The 20956-nt window shown below is 46.7% G+C and overlaps 1 pseudogene; it reads right to left on the bottom strand.

Moving 5' to 3' along the window:
* Positions 1 to 18876: 18876 nt before the first annotated feature.
* LOC147663992 (xaa-Pro dipeptidase pseudogene) lies at positions 18877 to 19785 on the bottom strand (annotated as a pseudogene).
* Between the last annotated feature and the right edge of the window lie 1171 nt (positions 19786 to 20956).

Raw genomic sequence — 20956 nt, 5'->3', positions numbered from 1 at the left:
AGCAAGAAACTAGCAATAGATAAATGCTACCCGATGTTACCACATGAGGGACAAGGCTCAAAGGGAACATCAGAGAAAGATCCGTTAATGTCTCATTTATTGAATTCACCACCGCCATATACATCGAGTGTTGTGGGACCCCCGAGACGTATTGTTATACCGCGCCCTGGCACACGAAAAGCAGCTCTTGCACCAGCACCAGCTCCTCTTCAACTGGTTCCTACTTCTCCGGCACAGCCCTCTCAAGGGCCGCCGCCTTTGCTACATACTCCTTCTACTTCCATGACTTTGCCTACTGCTCCAACTATCCACTATAATACTACGTCTGCTACTGGCTCGACTTCCTCTGCTGTTGCCTCGACTTCCTCTTTACATCAGCCTGTCTTTTCTGGCGCATCTGCTTCGCCGCAAGCTTCTCCTTCTGTCAGACAGAGAGTGACAAGTACTGTCACTGGTCTATTATCACCTTTCTTCGGATCGCCCAAAACGACCCCTAAAACAGAACGTAGACAGTTGCGTAGTCAACTGCCTGATTACGAGGAAAGAGAAGTACTAAATGAGTTAGCACGCAAATGGGTTACTGACACTGCTAAATATGATGTTCAGTCTGTTATGGAAGTTTTCAGTCAATGGGATGCGCCCACTCAAAGATACGTCTTTGAGGAGATGTGTGTATATCTTTGTGACGATTTGGAGACAAACGATCCCAAACGCAAGATGAATGAGTTATTTTGTATGCGTGCTAGGTTTTATAAGGGTATGATTGTAGGTTCCGATGTCGAAAAAGCCATAGATGTATTGTTATCTTACAGGAGTAAGGGAAACGTTTCGAGATCATTGTATGAAGATGATGTGTCAGATAGGAAAAAGGCGCAACAGTACCCCATGAGAGAGGTTCCTCCAGTATGGAGGGAAGGTGATGCGAACGCACAACCACCTGTTCCACCGCATTTCCAGCGAGTATGGGTACATGTCCCCTCGAAAAGATCTGAAGTTCTAGCACTCAAACAGACATTACCCGATCCGCGTAAAAATCCAGCAGGGTATTACAAGGAGTTGTCACAAACTTCCAGCTCATGTATAATGAATTTAGCAGACATAGACATGTTGTTTGGGAATGTTGTTCCGCATCCTTTATGGAGTAAAATTCGTCATGCAGATCATGATCAAGAACTAGGTGATTCATGGGCTAATATTACCGCTACTGACGCTAGACAAATTGGTGGTTCTAAACCCGAGCCTTTAATAGCAGAACTTCCTGGTAGGATTATTGCGTACATGAAAACGTTAATGCCTGAATTACGTGTAAATTGGGACAAGTTATCCGCATGCAAACAGAAGAAAGATGAGAATGTGTCTGACTTTTTCACGAGATTTGAGGAGACTTTCACTGATCATAGTGGTCAGGACATGGCTACCGAGGGTGGTCAAAGATTGTTTGTAGACAAATTTGTACATAATCTGCTTCCCGAACTGTGCAATAAATTGAAAGATTCAGAGAGTGCTTGTGCTGTCTCCACGTCAGCACAGATTTTAGCCACAGCCCAGTACTATGAAAATAGGCGCAAAGACAAGCTAGATAAGACAGAGAAGAAGACTAAAGAGTTAAAAACTAAAGTTCTTCTCCAGCAAGCCTATCCACCTCGCACGGCTAGTCAGCCCAATTATCAACAGCCACAGCAGTATTCAAGAAACGCGCAAGGGAACGAGTTTTCCCATCAGCGTTCTCCGTATGGCCCAAATCAATGTGCCTATTGCAAAGAAGAGGGTCATTTCAAAAGTAATTGTCAAGCTCTTGCGCGACGCTTAAATGGTGTTGCCGGTGCAAGAGGTAGAGGTGTTCAACAGGTTCCTAGAGGTAGGGGCCGTGGAAATTTCTCCCAGAACACCACTTCCTTTCCTCCTCAAAATTCCATGAATAGCTTTGACCAACAGAATAATGCGTCTTCCAGGACAGCTCAGTACTATGCTGATGACTATTACGCAGAAAACGAGAATGAGGGTAATAATTGCTAGGACAGCCATGGACAAAGAGAGGGAGTTGTTTCAGTTCCAGTAGACCAGAATGGACCTTACGTTGAGGTGATTACATCCGGAGTGTCGGAGCCATTTCTGCTGGATACTGGTGCTACAAAAAGTTCGATTATGCACTCAAAACTTCCTGGCGCACCTTTGTCTGGTGAAATGAATGTTTCAGTAGGTTTTTCTGGCGCCCCTGTTAGAAACCCGATCTCCAATCCCATGCCCCTTTCTGTTGGCCCATGCGAATTAGAAGCACCCCTCATTCTTACCACAGGTTGTGGCGAAAATTTGTTAGGCTTGGATTTACTGAAGAGACTATATGCGACCTTGTACTGTTCTCCTTCGGGAGTACAACTCACCCTTGGTAAGAAAGTGATTTCCCCGATGTATTTGTCAAGAGAAAGAATTCCGACTGAGTTGTCATCTCTTCCAGATGTACTTTGGGCGAATGGTTCTACTTCTAACGATGTGGGTCATTTAGAGATAGCACCGTATGTCATAACATTAAAAGCTAATGTTAGGTTGCCACGTATTCCCCAATATCGAATATCAAACGAATGTGAAAAGGCTTTGTTAGCGATCGTCCATGATCTGATTGCGAAAGATGTCATCGAAGAAACTACAGGCAACATTTGTAACAGTCCGGTTTTGCCTGTCTTAAAGCGTACCGATCCTTCACAGCCCCCTGTGTACCGATTTGTGATCGATCTAAGGGAAGTGAATAAGATCGTTGTACCGCAGTTTCCAGTCGTTCCCGACATTACTGCCTTATTGACAATGGTTCCAGCCTCAGCCAATTGGTTTTCGGTGATTGACCTGAAGAATGCTTTCTTCAGCATCCCGATTGCCGAGGAGAGCAGAGATATCTTCGGCTTCAATTTAGGAGGACGAAGCTTCCGCTTTAAACGCGCTCCTCAAGGCTACTGTGAGAGCCCATCAATATTCAGTCAAGCCCTGAAAACACAACTAGACACGATTGTTCTACCTGGAGGCGCGACTCTAATCCAGTATGTAGACGATCTACTGATCGCTGCAGATACTGAAGAAATATGCAAGCAAGCCACGTTGTCGTTGTTGCGTCATTTATGTGACATGAAGCACAAAGTCTCGCTTTCCAAACTACAATTTTGCCGACAAGAAGTAACCTACTTAGGTCACATCTTATCGAAGGAGGGAAGGAGACTGACCCCAGAAAGAATACAGGCAATTGCAGAACTGAGTGCCCCAAGGACACAAAGAGAAGTGCGTGCCTTCTTGGGCATTACATCGTATTGTAGACAATGGATACCGAACTTCTCACTGTTGGCCAAACCTTTGCTGGCATTAATGCGTAAGGACACACCCAATCCTTTGCCTTGGTCTGAAGATTGTCAGGCGAGTTTCCATGAGTTGAGTGATGCATTATGTTCGGCTCCTGTATTGGGCAACCCCAACTACAGCAAGCCGTTTACATTATACGTCCACGAGAAGGAAGGTTGCGCATTCTCAGTCTTGACGCAGCACTTTGGGGACAAACAACGCCCATGCGCATATTTCTCCGCGACTCTAGATCCCGTAGCTAAAGCATTACCGAGTTGCTTGAGGGCCACTGCCGCAGCAGCTGTCTGTATTCGACAGTCCGCTGGGTTAGTCATGAATAATACTCTGACCGTTATGGTCCCGCATGCAGTAGATATCTTACTAAACAGGACAAAAACACAGCACCTAACTAGTGCTCGACTATCCAGCTATGAATTGACCCTGTTAGCAAGTCACATTCACATAAAGAGGTGTGATACACTCAACCCTGCTACATTATTACCCATTCCAGCAGAGACAGATGAGGTCGACAAACATGATTGCTGTTTTAGGACAGAAGAGGAGACAAAAGGGAGAGTAGATTTGCAGGACACTCCTCTCCCTGAATGTAATGATAATTTATAGGTTGATGGTTCATGTTTCAAGTTGCCGAATGGTGATACGACTGCAGCATATGCCGTGACAACATTACACACGATTGTAGAGACAGCTCGCATCCCCCAGAATTCTGCACAAGCAGCGGAGTTAGTCGCACTCACAAGAGCATGTGTGTTGGCGAAAGGAAAACGAGTAAATGTGTACACTGATAGTCAGTACGCCTTTGGCGTAGCCCACAGTTTTGGAAGATTGTGGCATGAACGTGGGTTCCTGACGTCGCATGGTGCAAAGATTCAACACGGACAGCTAGTACACGACCTTTTCGAGTCACTGACCTTGCCCCTACAGGTTTCAATCGTGAAGGGTAGCGCGCATAGAAAGATCCGAGATGATGTTGGTCGAGGGAATGCATTTGCCGACGAGGTTGCGAAAGAGACTGCAAGGAACACAATGAGTCGGATGTATGTTGTAGGTCCTGCTAGATGGACCCCTGATGTGGGTATGTGTGAGGACACCATCGAAAGCGTGAAATCTATACAAGCTGACGCGACTGAGAAAGAGGTGAATGAATGGGGAGAAAGCAAGGGTAGATTAGATGCGAATGGTTGTTGGGTCGAACTGTCAGAACACCAGCGATGGTTGTTACCGGACGCTTATGTTCTCGCAGTGGTGACAATGGCCCATGGAATGGCACACATTAGCGTAAAAGGAATAGGTAAGCTGTTGGCCCCAGTATGGCAGAATAGTGGTATCCCAAAATGTGCAGAGAATCTGGTCAGAAACTGTATGGTGTGTTTGAAACACAATCCCGGTAGAGGAACCCCAACCCCAGCTGGTCACTTTGCACCTCCAACGTATCCGTTCGAGGTCTTGCAACTCGATTTCATTCACATGGAAAGGTGCAACAACCTGAAATATGTCCTTGTTGTTGTTTGCGCCTTCTCTAGATGGGTAGAAGCGTACCCCCTTAAGGACAACACTGCCTTGTCAACTGCCAAAGCCCTCGTTAGAGAATTCTTCCCTAGATTTGGCATGCCTAGGATTGTCTGGAGTGATAACGGAAGTGAATTCGTGGGACGAGTGATGAAGAGAGTGTGTGAGTGTCTAGGCATCCGCCAGAAGTTCCACGCTGCAAACCACCCCCAGTCGGCAGGATTGGTAGAGTGCAATAATGGCACGCTTAAATTGAAACTGGCCAAGATCCAAGCTAGCACAGGTCTCAAGTGGCCAGACGCCCTGCCTTTAGCACTCCTGTCTACCAGGATGATTGTCCATTCTCGACTGGGACTTAGCCCACACGAAATCGTGTTCGGGCGCCCAGCAAATATATGGGGAGTACCGAGGCCTAGAAAGCTCAGTGAGATCGAGTACCCTGCACTGTTTGACTATTTGCACGAATTGACAACTAAACTGCATACTTTACATCAACAGGTCCACAGCTCCTCTCCACCGGCATCTGACGATCCAGGCCATGCTATCAAACCTGGCTCTTGGATCCTGATTCGCAACTTCAGACGAGTGAAGAACGAGGAGCCTCGCTGGACCGGACCTTTCCAGGTTCTACTGCCTACCCGCTCTGCAGTACGTGTCCACAGCAAGAAACATTGGGTGCACGGTGCCCACTGCAAAAGGGTCCCGTTGCCCCTTCCATACAACCGATGGGTCCAGCAAGGAGTCGCTGACTCCGAGACTGAAGTCGTACCACGTTTTGTCCCCTTCAGCGATGCACGATTAAAAGGAACTGGTACCAACAACGAGAGCAATTGCATTCTGCAAGGATCTGTGCCCCCGTCGATGCAGTTGGACACTACAAAACCTGAAACACTGTTTGAAGATCACACCGTGCCTGGAAAAGAACGATATAATCTAAGGTCAAGACCAAAGAACTGACATACTCGAACTAGTGCGATCTTCCCTTTTCCCATGAACTATTTTTGATTCCACAGCTCTCTCGCCCAGGGAACTAGCTCATTTTTGATTTTCGAACCGCCATCCGGTTCTGCTGCTAAGGCCGCGGTTGAAGTCCGAGGAGTGCAACCGGGGACGCCTAGGTCAACGGTTCTGGTCAGTCTGAGGGAATCACCCCGGACTGGACAGAGCGCACATCTTGGCAGAAGCAACCCCCCACCGCGGGCAGCAACCAGAGGATGGAGTTTCCAGGGGTTGAGAGACCTGCTAGACGTATGAATTTTGAAAAGAAAATATGCACTATAATGGCAAAGAGACGTTTTCTAGTGTTGAGCATCTCAATGTTGTGTAGTATAATAATGTTTTTAACTGGCTATGCTCTATCTATCTTTCGAGTTCCATTCATATACCACACTCCGCTCACACCTTCTCCTACCATTTCCACACACTCCTTCCATCCCCTACCTGAACACGAGTCTGCCAGAAGACTCGAATTTGTAAATAATTCATTTGTCCTACTCCTACACCAGCACCAATCTGTTATGAACAACACGAACTGTTGGATATGTGGACTCATGCCGCACACAACCGATAAGGGTATCCCTTACTTCGTCCTGCCCTTCAGTTATTACGGTTCTTTGTGGGCTTTCCAGACCATGTTCCTGTTTTCCCTTGAACCATACGTTCGGGGGGAGAACTCAAACAACAAGGCACTAATAGCAGGAATCAAGAACATAAGTAGAGATATTGACACGATCAGAGCCACTCCCAAAGATGAGTTTACCCCATACAGTAGGTGGAACATCACCAAGTATGGGATTTCATTAAGCGAGAGCCAGAAATCAAAGAAATCATCCTCAGTCTGGGTAGTACCCCACCGTGGTCACTTATGTCTGCAAGGTATTGGCAGGGATCCCGAAGCACAGTTAGGGAAGAGCATATGCACGGAAACATACGTGTTTGCCTCCCGAACTTCCCCTCCATTCCTAGCGGCTAAGGGTACATACTTCATCTGCCACGACAAGGCATACACTTGGTTGCCTGCCGACTTTTCGGGCACATGCTTCATCTCATTTCTGCTGCCACCCACCTACACGGCCGGGGCAGATTACCATCGGACAAGGACAGTTAGGGGTGTCGTGTGTCAAGACGACACTGCGGGTCAAGAATTTGGAGACTTCGCAAAGGGTTTTCTGCCATTTTGGGGGCCTATGGTGAACAGCAGGAACATTCGACAATTAACGAGGATAGTTGAGTCCGCCGTGACTGAAACGGCCGGTGCCCTTAGCAACCTGACAGCAGAGCTTCAGACGGATCGACTTATGACCCTTCAGAACAGGGTTGCCGTAGATGTCATCCTTGCAGACCGTGGTGGCGTATGTAGAGTGATCCAATCTAGTTGCTGCATTTTCATCCCCGATAATGCTCCGACAGTGTACCAGGCCATCTCTAAACTACACAAAATCTCTGATTCCCTTCACATGGAGAAAGGGGATTGGTCTCTGCTAGGGTGGTTCTGGGAACTGATCTCTGCCTGGGGGTGGAAAACTCTGATCTTCATTGGTATGATCCTAGCCGTTCTGTTTATGTTCTGCCTGTTTGTGCAGTGCGCTCCTGCAATATGTGGCCTCTGCGCCACTTCATGTGTAAGGAAGCCTGTATCGAGGGACGAACTGAGCAACAAGATGATGCTCCAACAGCATCTCCACGAATTCGTCAATACAGATCTGGATTCAGATTAGAGTTATTGCCTTATATGAGGGCAAAAGGAGGGGCTGTGGTACTGCAATTCTGGACCCTTTCGTTTCATCAGCCTCGGGGTCCGCACACTCGTGTCCCAAATGTCGTCGTAACATGACAAATTTGGTATCGACGGACCGGTAATGATTAGGACATCATCCCTATGCATTTGCGTCACGATCGAGTGATGCTGACACCCTTAAATCGTGGTTTCCGTCTCGAACCCTCAGACGCCATTTTGTGAACGGCATCCATCTTATGAGTTGCCCTCATATAATCAATTGATTAAGGCCGAGTTTTGATCTGAAAGGACACGTCCACCGTAGCTGACTTCCCCATGACCTGGCCGAGCTGACTCCACTGCCTCCAGCCAAGCCTGTTTGGGCAACTCCTCACCCAGTGGCCGAGCTAGATATCATCAAGGCACAACATGTTATAAACCCTTCACTGCATACAGACCCTGTTTCCCATACACACACACACCTGTCCATGATTCTTGTTTATGACCCGTTTATGATGGGAGGGTGCTCAACCTTATTGGCATTTCATCGATATCTGATGGGAGTTCTGGATCTGGCGGAGTAATCCATCACTAACTGGACATCTGAAATATGTGCTGACCAGCATGACTTCGCTCTTTGTATTATTGTGGAAATATTTGTATTGCCATATCGTAAACTTAAGAATTCTTGCCTGCAGCTGTTATTCATGTATATAAGGAAGAAGGCTGGTTCTGTAAAAAACGAACAGTCTCCTGAGAACTTACGGCCCGTGTTGTCGTACTTCTAGGACGCATGTTACTTGGTTGCAGCCAATAAAACTCGATCATTGACTTCACCTAGAAGACTCTGTGTTTCTGTAAGTCCAGAACAGGGAGAACCTAGAGGTCTTCGGGTGTGATCCCCTGGCACCACCGGGTCTCTAAAAACCCGGCACCTCACTATGGAGGAGCCACCACTGTTTTATATATATATATATATATATATATATATATATATATATATATATATATATATATATATATATATATATATATATATATCAAAAGAAATCTCCTCTCAAAGAAAGGGGCGGGAGCCTCAGAGGGGATAAACAGGGCAACACCTTTATTTCAAAAGAAATGGCGAATGCATTTCGGCCGGATCGGCCTTCGTCAGCGCCTGCAGTGTTGGTAAAAGGAAGTCCCAGAGGTCCTGCAGTTAAAATACATCCCACCGCACACTGATAGGTGCAAGTAATCAGCTCCGTCCCTCAAGTGAAGTTTTCAGCCGGTCCGGTGAAATCCGCGGACTGCAGGACCCAGGATGCAGTATTTTTTCCCAGGTAAGTGTGGCTGAGGGGCGTTGGTACAAATGTCCAAAATAGCGAGGGTTGGGATCAAGGCAGGACAAGACACGCACAAGAAGTTCAAGGTGCTGCCTCGCGTCCCCACCCCACAAACCGGAGTCCAAAAAGCAAAGTTGCAGGGGCGGGAAAACAATGCAACCCACCCGGCGGAGGCAAAATGCCTCATTAAGCCGCATCAGTACACTTGGACATCCGGCGGGCTTGGAGAAATCCACTAACGTGAAGAAACAGGAACAGCCGAAACTAGGACCAGAGTCTCCAAGCCACAGGTAGTGAGTGGGCTCCTGAACGCGCTTCTGGCACACGCGTGAATTTGTATCAAAAGAAATCTCCTCTCAAAGAAAGGAGCGGGAGCCTCAGAGGGGATAAACAGGGCAACACCTTTATTTCAAAAGAAATGGCGAATGCATTTCGGCCGGATCGGCCTTCGTCAGCGCCTGCAGTGTCGGTAAAAGGAAGTCCCAGAGGTCCTGCAGTTAAAATACATCCCACCGCACACTGATAGGTGCAAGTAATCAGCTCCGCCCCTCAAGTGAAGTGTTCAGCCGGTCCGGTGAAATCCGCGGACTGCAGGACCCAGGATGCAGTATTTGTTCCCAGGTAAGTGTGGCTGAGGGGCGTTGGTACAAATGTCCAAAATAGCGAGGGTTGGGATCAAGGCAGGACAAGACACGCACAAGAAGTTCAAGGTGCTGCCTCGCGTCCCCACCCCACAAACCGGAGTCCAAAAAGCAAAGTTGCAGGGGCGGGAAAACAATGCAACCCACCCGGCGGAGGCAAAATGCCTCATTAAGCCGCATCACTTTGTGACAGGGACAAATCCACCAAGGAGGTTTGGCCACAACAAAGAACACGTGTAGGGCTATGGAAAAAGCACACTAGCTGGCTAAACAAAATGGCTACCAGTCACATGGTCAAACAAAAACGAGCAGGAGGCATGAAAAACAAAAAACACATCCAGGCCTATGGACACTGACTATATTAAAAATACTCCGAGTCCCAAGGCATGGTTTACAAACACAAATGGTGTCCTATGGCAAACACACTCACACACTGGCCAGACAATGAAGGCATTGTAACACCGAAAAAACTGCTTTAATTCATCAATGCCAAAAAGGAAAATTAAATGCGTTAAGAAATTTACAACACACATCCTCCATAGCCATTAAATATACTAGGGGTAGGTGAAATTTGCATAGTAGCGCTACGCAAAACTCTGCGAAACAGTAAAAAAAATCTCTGCGAGCATGCAAAAGGTCAGCGAACACGCGGAATTGCTTTTTTTGCCCGTTTGCGATGCTTTTTTCCTGTTCGCGAACGCTGTTTTTGTGCTCGGGGAGAAATATTTCACGAACACGCATTTTGAAAGCACGAACAAGCAAAGAATTCCGCTAAGCCGAGGAACGCGAAATTACCCAAATTCCGCGGGCGGAACGGAATTTACCGCCCAGGCCTAATAATTACCCTACCTATACACTGTTTGCAGAAAGAAAAGTGAACTGCCCCCCCAAAAACACATATTTTAATTTAATCCAATGCCATCCATGGCCAAAATAATGTTTCAATTCAATAGACAAAACAGAAACAGTTGTTTCATGCACCGATTACTACTACTGGGCCTAATGCCTGGAAGGCCAATTGGCAGACTAGGCCACATGGTGAATTAAATGAATATTGCAAATGTATTAAAAAACACGGAGAACATGTACTAAACTGTACAAGGTTTTCTACTACAAAAGAGGAAACTTTACATGCACAAAATAATTAGGCCCCTACTGAAACTGCAGGACACCCACCACAATAAATTAAAAAAATTGAATAAAAGTGCAACTGTATACTTGTGCATGCCCCCCATCAAACAAACAACACCCTTAAACACCAGTATTTCAACTTACTTGTGAAATATCAAATTTACAGGACCTAATTCTGAGTTTGGCAGTTGGGGAGCAGGACTGCCCCGCTCCTGCACCACCAACTCAGTGGTTGAGCCACCCGCCAGGTTAGGAGTTTTCCCCTGGCCTGGCAGGCTGTTCTCTGGTGTACCCACCTCGGTGTCCATGAATTAGGCACCGCAATGGGAACGTCAAAATCAGACTGCTGAAGTCCATGCTGTGCAGGTACTGGGGTACATGCACAAAAGGGGGGCACATCATGTGGCACCCTGCATGCATCCTCAGACCCAAAGGCAGCAGGTGGCCCTGTAGGGTCCCTTTTGTTTCCTCTCTGTCAGGGTTTTCATGGTGGTGGAACTGCAATTTCAAACACCCCAACACCAATCGCAGCTCTCCATTCCCTACACCACTATCCCAAAAGTATATGAGCTTAAATTTGTCCAATCTTCTGCCAAGGGGCTTTAGTAGACCGACTTATAAGCCAGTGTCTAACACGGTCCCAGAGCCATTTGCACGCGCCCAAGCCCTTTCTTTGGATCAGGGTTATGAGGGCCACTTAAGACCCACCTAGCTGTTGCAGCTAATGCATCCCTGACACACGCTACAAGTCAGCTCCATTTCCTTTTTCACCACTCATTTTCTTTGCATCTCCTTATATATGTTATGTTATGTTATGTTAATAAAAATGTGTAAAGCGCACTGTCACCATAAGTTTCCTGGCACTAGGTATTGTATGGACATGACGCGGTAAAGCAAGTTAACAAGGTTGTGAAAATAACCAGGTCTTTAAAGCCTTTCTGAAACTCAGTAGATTGTTGTTGGTCTAGATCGCAAGGGGGAGAGAGTTCCAAAACGCTGGGGGCCAAGTATGAAAACCTGCGGCCGCCTTGCTTTTTCAGTCTAATGGAGGGAGTGGCAAGTAGGTGACGGTGGGCTGAACGGAGGTTGCGGGCCAGAAGGTGCTTCACAATGAGATTGTTCAGAAATTGAGGGCTATTACAGTGGAGTGTTTTGAAGATAGGGGTGTCTTCTGTGAGTTGCCGCTATTCGCTAATTACATCCACTTTTACTGCTGACTGGGCATCCCCCTCCTGCTTCTCCTCCCTGGCTCCTAGTTCCCACTCCTCATCCAGGCAGTCACACAGGAATTGCATTATGTTCCTTAGCCAGGGCGTGGCCTGAAATTTGACTTCAGCCTTCGTACACAGCACAGTGGCATGACCTCCATGCTCCAAGCCTCACTTTGGGCCCCAGCTACACTATCCTCTGTGATGCCCACAGAGGCATTCCAGACCTCCATGCAAGCCTTGCGCCTACCAACTGCCTTGCCCCACCTCTACACATGCTGCCTTATTGACTGCTTTGCCTGCCTCCATCGGCCCATGACTAGCTTCCTCCTACTTCCCAGAGTGCCCAATCGCCGCCGGACTGGATCCATTAAGCCATAACTTTATTTTCTGCATACTAAGATGAATTGCTCGGGGGGGGGGGTGTCAGACGCACAATCCCCCCACAAACTGCCTTGCCATCCTGTTCTCCTTCAGACCCACAAGACCTCCTAACCTTTTGTCAGGGTGGCAAAAAAGCTGCCACACCCCCCAACCCTCTGTCAACCTCCTTACGGGCCTTGTCCATTTTAGAACCCATGCTCGTGCAGCACACTTGACCTTCACAGGTCATTACAACCTGCGTCCCTCGGAACTACCAATGTCTCTACCAAAGCCCTAGCCTTATAAGCTGCTATTTCTTTAAATACCCACTCATCCTACTTGGCTACTCTTTATTATATGTCTCCCTGCAGGTAACCTTTCTAGTGCTATTTCTCAACATAAAGAAGACCCATTGACATCCTTAACCCTCCTACATTATCTCACACAAACCCACCCTCAAGGAGCCTACACCAATCCTGTCCGTTCTGTCCTCTGGACCTCATCAACTCAATCGAAGGGGCAGAGGGGGAGAGCTCTACTATTCACCTCCCTCCAAGCCCCTATTCAGGAACACTGTCACACTAAAGAACTGTTTCGCTCGGAGCGAACATATTGAGATCAGGGAGGTTTTTTTTAACAGTTTTCTATATTGAAAAGATGAGTTGTTCATTTTAAAACAGGCATTGTTACTCTGAACGCTTTTTCATTTTAAGGGTATCATGCTTTTGACTATTTAGGGCTTGTACTATGGGTTTCTAAAGTTTTCTATCACAAGTTGTTTTTATTTTCAGTTTGGAAACACATTCAAGATCTTCACAAAAGATGAAATGGGTTTTATTTTACCACCTGTCTGAGACAAAACATATTTTTATGTCGCCACCACCACTCCTCTTCAGTAACAGTAGTTACTTGGACACCCAGCCTGCCACTTGCCTGTGGCCTCCAGTTCCTGCTTGTTCCAGACTGATCCATTGACATCGCTGCTACATGAGTTTTCCCTTAAGGGTTTTCCTGTGGGGGTTTTCCGACTCACCGTTCTTCCCTCCAACAGAAACCCTTCCCACCCCAGGACCTACTTAATGCAGGCCGCAGTGCGATCACATCAATAGGCACATGGATGCTCAGCCTGCCACTTGCCTGTGGTCTTCAGCTCCTGGCTGATCCAGTGACACTGCTGCCCAGGTTTACCTGACCAGGTTTTCTCACTCACCTTTTTTCCAACCAATAGAAGCCCCATCCACCCCAGGACCTACTAAATGCAGGCCACAGCATAACTGCCCAGCAGACATGCGCAGTGGTCATGCTGCTGGTGGGCTGAAGGCACACCAAAGTCAATCCCGCCAGAGCCCATCCAGGCCTGGACTGTGCCCAGCGCTATAACCCCTGGCGCTCCCCCCCCTGAACATACACCATTGCTGATCTCTACACCTTCTATCCTGGGTGCCTCAACAAACACTGCCATCACACCCACTCTCGATAGTAGGTCCTTTCACCTGCCCTTACTGCCACTTCAACTGCCACAGCACACACATCAGCCCACCAACCAACCTCACCCCAAACACACCACAGACACCACCTGAACAAAAACACCAACTGACATGCGCCCTTCTCAACACACAGTCACTTTGCAAGCATTGCATTGAAATATGACACCTTATACCCAATGGCTTCCTCACCAAGACTTAGCTCAACTCCATATCGGCCCCAGAAATTTACCACGATCCCGATGTATATAAAATCACTCACCAAGACCACACCAGCAAACTGGGAGGATGAACTGCCATCGTTCGCAAAGAGACAATACAGTCCACCACCAACAACAACAACACCACCCCTATGGAACATCTCAGCTTCAAGCTCCACACCGACGACAAGGCAACCATCAGAGACACCCTCGTATATCGATCCCCAGGCCCGCGCTCCAGATTCTGCAACACCATTGCAGACTTCATTACATCTCTAACCTTTAACTTCAAGGACTACATTTTCCTCTTTGACCTACATTTCCACATCGACAGCCTCAACAAAAACACTGCACACCTCTTCACCACTATGAGAAGCCTCAGATTGACCCAGATCACTCACAGAACTACACACTCCACAGGACACACGCTGGAACCCATTTTCACCTCCAGCAACATAATTAAATAAAGCCACTTCACAGAACTCATATGGACCAATCACTCCATCGTTCACTTCAACATCTCCAGCCACCTCACCACCACTCCCAAGATGACCAGCACCCACTACCGGAAGTGGAACAAAATCTTAGAGACTAGTTGGATGGACACCCTCAACACCTCCAACCCCTCTACCGCCACCAACCTTGAACAGGGAGTTAAGATCTTCAACATGTGGATCACCAATTGCGCTGACAGCATTGCCCCCATCAAGAGCATCATCAAGTGAAAATCCTCCAAAAAGGCCAGTTGGTACACCCAAGAACTCAAAACAGTGAAACAAGACAGCAAACAACTAGAGAGGAGATGGCACACCAGCAAGGACACCTCCTGCAGGGGAACCTTCAAGACCTCCCTAAACCTCTACCACCACCTGCTGAGGGTAACAATTAAGACAGCCTCTGCATGCATCGAAACTAGCTACAACAACAGCAGGGAACTTTTCAACGCCATTAAGGAATTCTCCAATCCGGCTACCAGCGCAAACAGCATCAAAACCTCACAGGAGCTTTGCAACAACCTTGCCAACTTCTCCCATTACAAGATTGCAACCTTATACAGAAACCTCAAACCCCAACCCACACCTATGGAATTCCTCGATAGATATGCCCCCACCGAAACCGACATGAACCACAAACTGACTACCTGAAACCTCCCCTCCACCCAGGACACTGCCTCCACTGAGAAATCAATCCCCTCAGGAGCTCCCACAGACCCATGCCCACACATCTTCAACCTCGTAAACCAAAGGATAGTCCAAGAAGTCCCCACACTGTTCAACACCTCTATCACCACCGCAACATTTCCTGAAGCCGGGAAACACACCAAAGTCAGACAACCACTGAAAATAACCTCCACCAACCCCAGCAAACGCAAAAAGTACCGGACAATCTCTCTGCTCCCATTCCCAGCAAAGGTACTGCAACAGATTATTAACAAACAACACATAATGCAGCTGGAGCAGAAACAGCTATTCAGCGCCTCCCAATCTGGCTTCCACAGCAATCACAGTACCAAAACGGCCTTGATCGCAGCCACTGACGACATCTGAACCCTCCTTGACCGAGGAGAAACAGCAGTTCTGATCCTCCTCTACCTCTCAGCAGCCATTGCCCCATATCCCACCACGCGCTGACTGAAAGACTCCACCACATTGGCATCTAAGGAGACGTCCTCAGATGGATCACCTCTTTACACTCCAGAAGGATCCATCTCCCACCTTTCACCTCCAAATCAAAGGAGCTCGCCTGTGGTGTTCCTCAGGGTTCATTCTTCAGCCCCACACTCTTCCATGTATATATTACCCCGCTGGCTAACATTGTCAGATCCCATGGTCTCAACATAATTTCCTATGCAGATGACACCCAACTCATCATCTCACTCACTTGTGACCCCACCATCCCCAAAACCAACTTCCACAGATGCATGACAAGTGTTGCGACTGGATGAAGAACAGCTGCCTGCAGCTGAACACAGACAAGACAGAAGTACTGATATTTGACAACAGCAGCAACATATGGAACTACTCCTGGTGGGCCATCAGACCATGGACCCGCACCCACTCCCTCCGACCATGCTAGAATCATCAGAATTATCATTGACTACAAGTTCTCTATGACATCACAGATCAACCCTGTCTCTTCTACCTGCTTCCTCACTCTGTGCAGGCTACGTAAGATCTTCAAGAGGATTCCCCTACACACAAGATGCACAGTGACACAGGCCCACATCACCAGCCAACTGGACTACGGCAACTCCCTCTATGTGGGAATCACTGCACACCTCCTACAGAGACTTCAGATCATACAGAATGCTGCAACCAGACTCATCCTTAGCCTTACCCGATGAGCCCACATCACACCCCAACTCAGACAATTCCACTGGCTCCCCGTACAGAAGAGATACCAATTCAAACTGCTGACCCATACACACAAGGCTCAACACAACCAAGGACCCACCTGCCTTAACCAGCACCTAAACTTCCACAAACTGTCAAGAAGGCTATGCTCCACCTCCCTCCCTCTTGCCCATACTCCCCACATCTACCAAAGTAGAAGTGGAGAATGCTCCTTTTCCCACTGTAGTAATCCATGTAACCCAGGTTCTGCATTCTCTGTTAGAATTGTTATCTTACATTTCCACTGTAACATTCTATGCACTGATGAGCCATTCTCTACTGGGCTTCTGCTGGAGGTGGTTGTTCAAGCTGTCTATTGGAATAAACCTGTTGACTTCCAGGGGCGGTGGGTGACATTTGAAAGTGGTGGGGCGCAAAGTGATTTGCATACAGCACTGTAGCGAGCGAGCGCAGCGAGCTTGCCCGAACCCCAAAAGGGGGGTTTGGGGGGATAACCCCCCCCAAGAAAATTTTGAAAAAAAAGAAGAAAAATCGTGCATTTTCAAGCAAATTTGAGAAAGTAGGAAGGTTAATAAAGCAATTGTGAAAGTGCAGTTATTACATTAATAGATGGCATAACATAGGTAGCTGCTTATTCAGTATAACCACAGAGCTTCATACATTCACACTTGTAAAAGCCTCTAATGTGAGCCATGATGTTTTGCCTAAGGCGCAAACTGGACTGATTAAGGTAATGCATTTTAAATATAAAATGGAAATGTGAAAGGAGTGTGTAGGAAGACTTCATGGACATTGTTGGTAATTTAAACACCATTATTCAGCTCAAGGATATCTTCTAATAGTTATGCGCGGCAGCTTGCCTCTCTAAAGGCATAGAAAATCCTCTGAAACATCACACATGATGCATTCTAAAATGTTACAAGTCATGCACTAGGCTGCTTTTTTAAGTACATTAAGCACGTACAGGGATATTATTACAGAGTAAAAATATTTGATGTAAACAAGGGAGTAGCCAGAAAAAGAAAATATGCCCCAGACAGGCTTAGAGGGAGAGCTCCCCCTGAGGGAGTTCTAAAACATATTTCCTGCCCCATCACCCTTTGCATAACTTCAACACTCTGAAACACGTCGCTTCATAAACATGGGCAAGAAACTTGATGGAGCTTTGAGGTCCTGCGACAAAGGCAGCGTTACTCTTCCTATAAGCCGGGAAGCTTAGTGTTCCTGAATGACATGCATACATGTGTACCTAAAGTTGTGATGTACCCGTCAATAAAACAAGGTATATAACGCATGCTTAGGTAAAACATACTTTCACCGATGGCTATCTTAACACGGAAAAGCGGATGCTATTGTTATCCAACTCAACGGTATTTATTTTATCGACCGTAGAAAAATGAAAGGCTAAGTGGGCAAGCTAGAATTGGAACATGTGATCATGGAGTCCAACAGAGAGCTATGACATAAATGCTTTAGACCACAGACCATCGCTGTTTTGGAGATGTGTTGGTGGGAGGGGCAGAGAGGGCATGGCCACAGACTACTACTGGATAGTTTTTCACGTCTTAAATCCAAGTAATACTGCAACACCTAGAGACAAGGCCACTGGAATTATGCGGCAGGGAAGGACCAAAGTATGTGGCAGGGTTGGCTAGATTATGCATCAAGAAAAGTCAAATTGTGCAGTGTAATGTGCCACACTCTGATAGTATTACTTCATAACTTTGACAGTTTTACACATGGTAACGGCGTTAAGGCAAATATTTAACCTCACTAATCCCCGATTATGCAGAAAATGCTGCGGCAACAGAATCGCATAATTCTGGTGGTCTTGCCTATAGGTGTGAAACAAACTAGTGATGCAGAGACCTTGTCTGAATGTTGCAAGTGACCTCTAATCTTCAGAGCTCGCAGTGTCACTTGAACTTTGCCAGAGACGTCCAGCGCATTAAGCCTCTGACAGTGACGCATAGGCTTGGCAGTGGCAGAAATCAAGCAACGTTCTTTAAAATTGGAAGATCTGGCTACAGAGGTGGACGAGAAATAAGTTAGTTGAAAAGTTGCAAAACCGCCATGATCCTAATATTCAAGTGATCTACATTTTGAGAAACCTGTAAAAAATGCAAAATTGATCCCTCTGTTACCATCGGCGCAGCTATCAAACTCAGCTTTCATGTGAACTACACTGGACGCCTTCTCTCAAAGTCAACACATACATGATAATAATAACAAATAACAATTCATGCCTTTTTGCAAATGCGTCACATAACCCACACAGCAATAACTCCTCCAACAACGTTATGAGTGCTATCAGCAGAAGCAGCCTATCCAGATGAACGTGATTATCGACAGTTAATCAAAGAAAGCGGTTACACAGAATGCATAGTTTATATCTGAATCACCTGAGAGGGATGATCATCTTATAACAACAGATATTCAGTAATGTTCACATTGTAAAAATCAGCATTTGCATTTCACCAATTCATGCGCTCTTGCATTTCAGAGGTTGCTGAAAGGCTGTGCATAGGAGAAGTTTTCATCACAACACTGTAGCTCTGCAAGAAACGCCAGACACAGACGGCTGCTCAGAGCCAATGTCTGAATCAATCTAGCAAGTTTAGAACTTTACATTGGCAATGGGATTGTGCGGGGTCTGCCAGTGCTTGGTCGAGCAAGTGATCAATAAAGTAAATTCCTGGTTCAATTGTTAGCACCATGCCTTCCTGAAGAATCCGTCCAGTACGCAAGCTTTTGAGACCAGGCTCCGTACTCCGTTCAACTCCCTCCGGGTAGCCTCCAACATCATGCATGTCAATGCCAAGAAAATGTCCCAGACCATGTGGCATAAATATTGCACCCAGATGAACTTTCACCATGGTGCCTTTCAAAATGCCAATTTTGGTCAGTTCTTCCAGATGAACTCTGTCTGCTAGACAATGCATATCTGGCCAGGCAACACCTGGTTTTACTGCCTTCATGACAGCATGTGATGAATGAAGCACAGCTTCATAGATGGCCTTCTGATCAGGAGTGAATTTTCCATTCGCAGGGAATGTGCAGGTGATGTCTGACCCATAGCGGTGATATTCTCCTCCCATATCAAACAAGCACAAATCGCCATCAACAACGGTCTTGTCATTTGGGGCTCCAGCATGCCCGTAATGCAAAATGGATGAGTTGTCTCCACTGCCACATATGCAAGTGTAGGACGTGTGCCGCATGCCTCCTCGTTTATAGCAATAATGCAGGAACAGGCTTTCCAATTCGTACTCTTTCATCCCCAGTTTAGCCGCTTTCATAACCTCTTTATGGGCCTCGCTGGAGATCCTGTTACTGTAGCGCAAGACTTCCAACTCCAAGTCGGTCTTAATTACACGGCACTCCACTATTTCTGGATGAAGAATTTTGTTGTTCACTTGAAATTGGCTAATTCCTTCAAATGAAGCTTCTTTGCAGACATTTCCACTATCGGTATTAATGCCACGCAGAGTAAGACCCTCACAGTAGTCCATGATTCAATACATTGATTACAGGAGACATTTGACATCAGCAGGCTGAATTTACTACCTAGTAGAATCTGCAATGTTCCCGAGTGGAAAAGATGAGAGGGTTAAGGCATCTGGAGCTCTTGGAAAGGATAGGGTAGAGTGTGGGTTCAATGAGGAACCCCTTTCGCAAAATGTTTACTTTGTCTGTTTTCAGAAATCATATCCGTGATTTTGACATCAAATTTTAGGCACCTTTATGCCAACCAGAATAGTTAGTCACACAGCGCACATAATACATAAACACAAAGGAATTTAAGGAGCACTGACAAGACCCAATAAGGCTCTCTGACAGAAAAGTCTGCAGCTAGCACTGTGTTTTTTGGCTGGGCTGCAAAAGAGGTCACACATGGTTCTGCTGCATTCTTTTGCCTAAAGCCATTTCAGTCGCTGAGGATTCCCTAAGTGGAAAAAGGAAAACCAAGATCTAACAGGCCGCGCAGGGCCATCCTTTTCAGAGAGCTGCAGACATACATGCACACCCCTCAGAAACCAGGTGGCATTTATAAGTGCCCAACAAAAAAGCTAACACTCTCCAATTATGCATTCCACATATGTGCAGGTGCTTGCGATAGCTCGGTTGGTAAATGCATCTGCTGTGAAGCTCTGCATACAAACAACAGGGTTGAAATGTTGGTGGGAAATACAGCCTGTCATCCTTCTAAAGCTGATAAAGTAAGTATTGTGAAAGCTGAGTATATTTTATGGCAGCTGTTAACAACGCTATGGAGCAACAAGTCTGTTTGTTAACAGTTGTCATGTCTCCAAGCGTAACATAAAACAGCAATTTGTAATTATTTCTGCTACATCTGCTGTGGGACTCAAAACTGCTCCAAAACGGTCACTGCTCAGGGTTCAAAGAACTCACGTGGGCTCTCTTCCTCCGTAGGGTTGATGAAGGACGTTGCCATTTTTGCCTGCTTATGCCGGCTGTAAAGCCCATCTGTTTCCTGTTACTAATTTCTACAATTAACATGCACTCATCACCAGCTCTAAGAACACACTCATGAACCCCCTGCAGGAGTTTCGGACCTCGAGAGTGCAGGTTAAGAACTAACCCTGGGCGAAGAACTACGCTCCGTTCGCGGAGTTTGCGGAGTTTCGGCAACTCCGCGCTCCGCGGAGAACGCGAAGTTGT

The sequence above is a fragment of the Lissotriton vulgaris genome, unplaced genomic scaffold, assembly GCF_964263255.1.
Source record: "Lissotriton vulgaris unplaced genomic scaffold, aLisVul1.2 SCAFFOLD_184, whole genome shotgun sequence".
Lineage (NCBI taxonomy): Eukaryota > Metazoa > Chordata > Amphibia > Caudata > Salamandridae > Lissotriton > Lissotriton vulgaris.
Note: the sequence above shows the minus strand (reverse complement) of the source record. Positions and strands in the feature narration are given on the sequence as shown.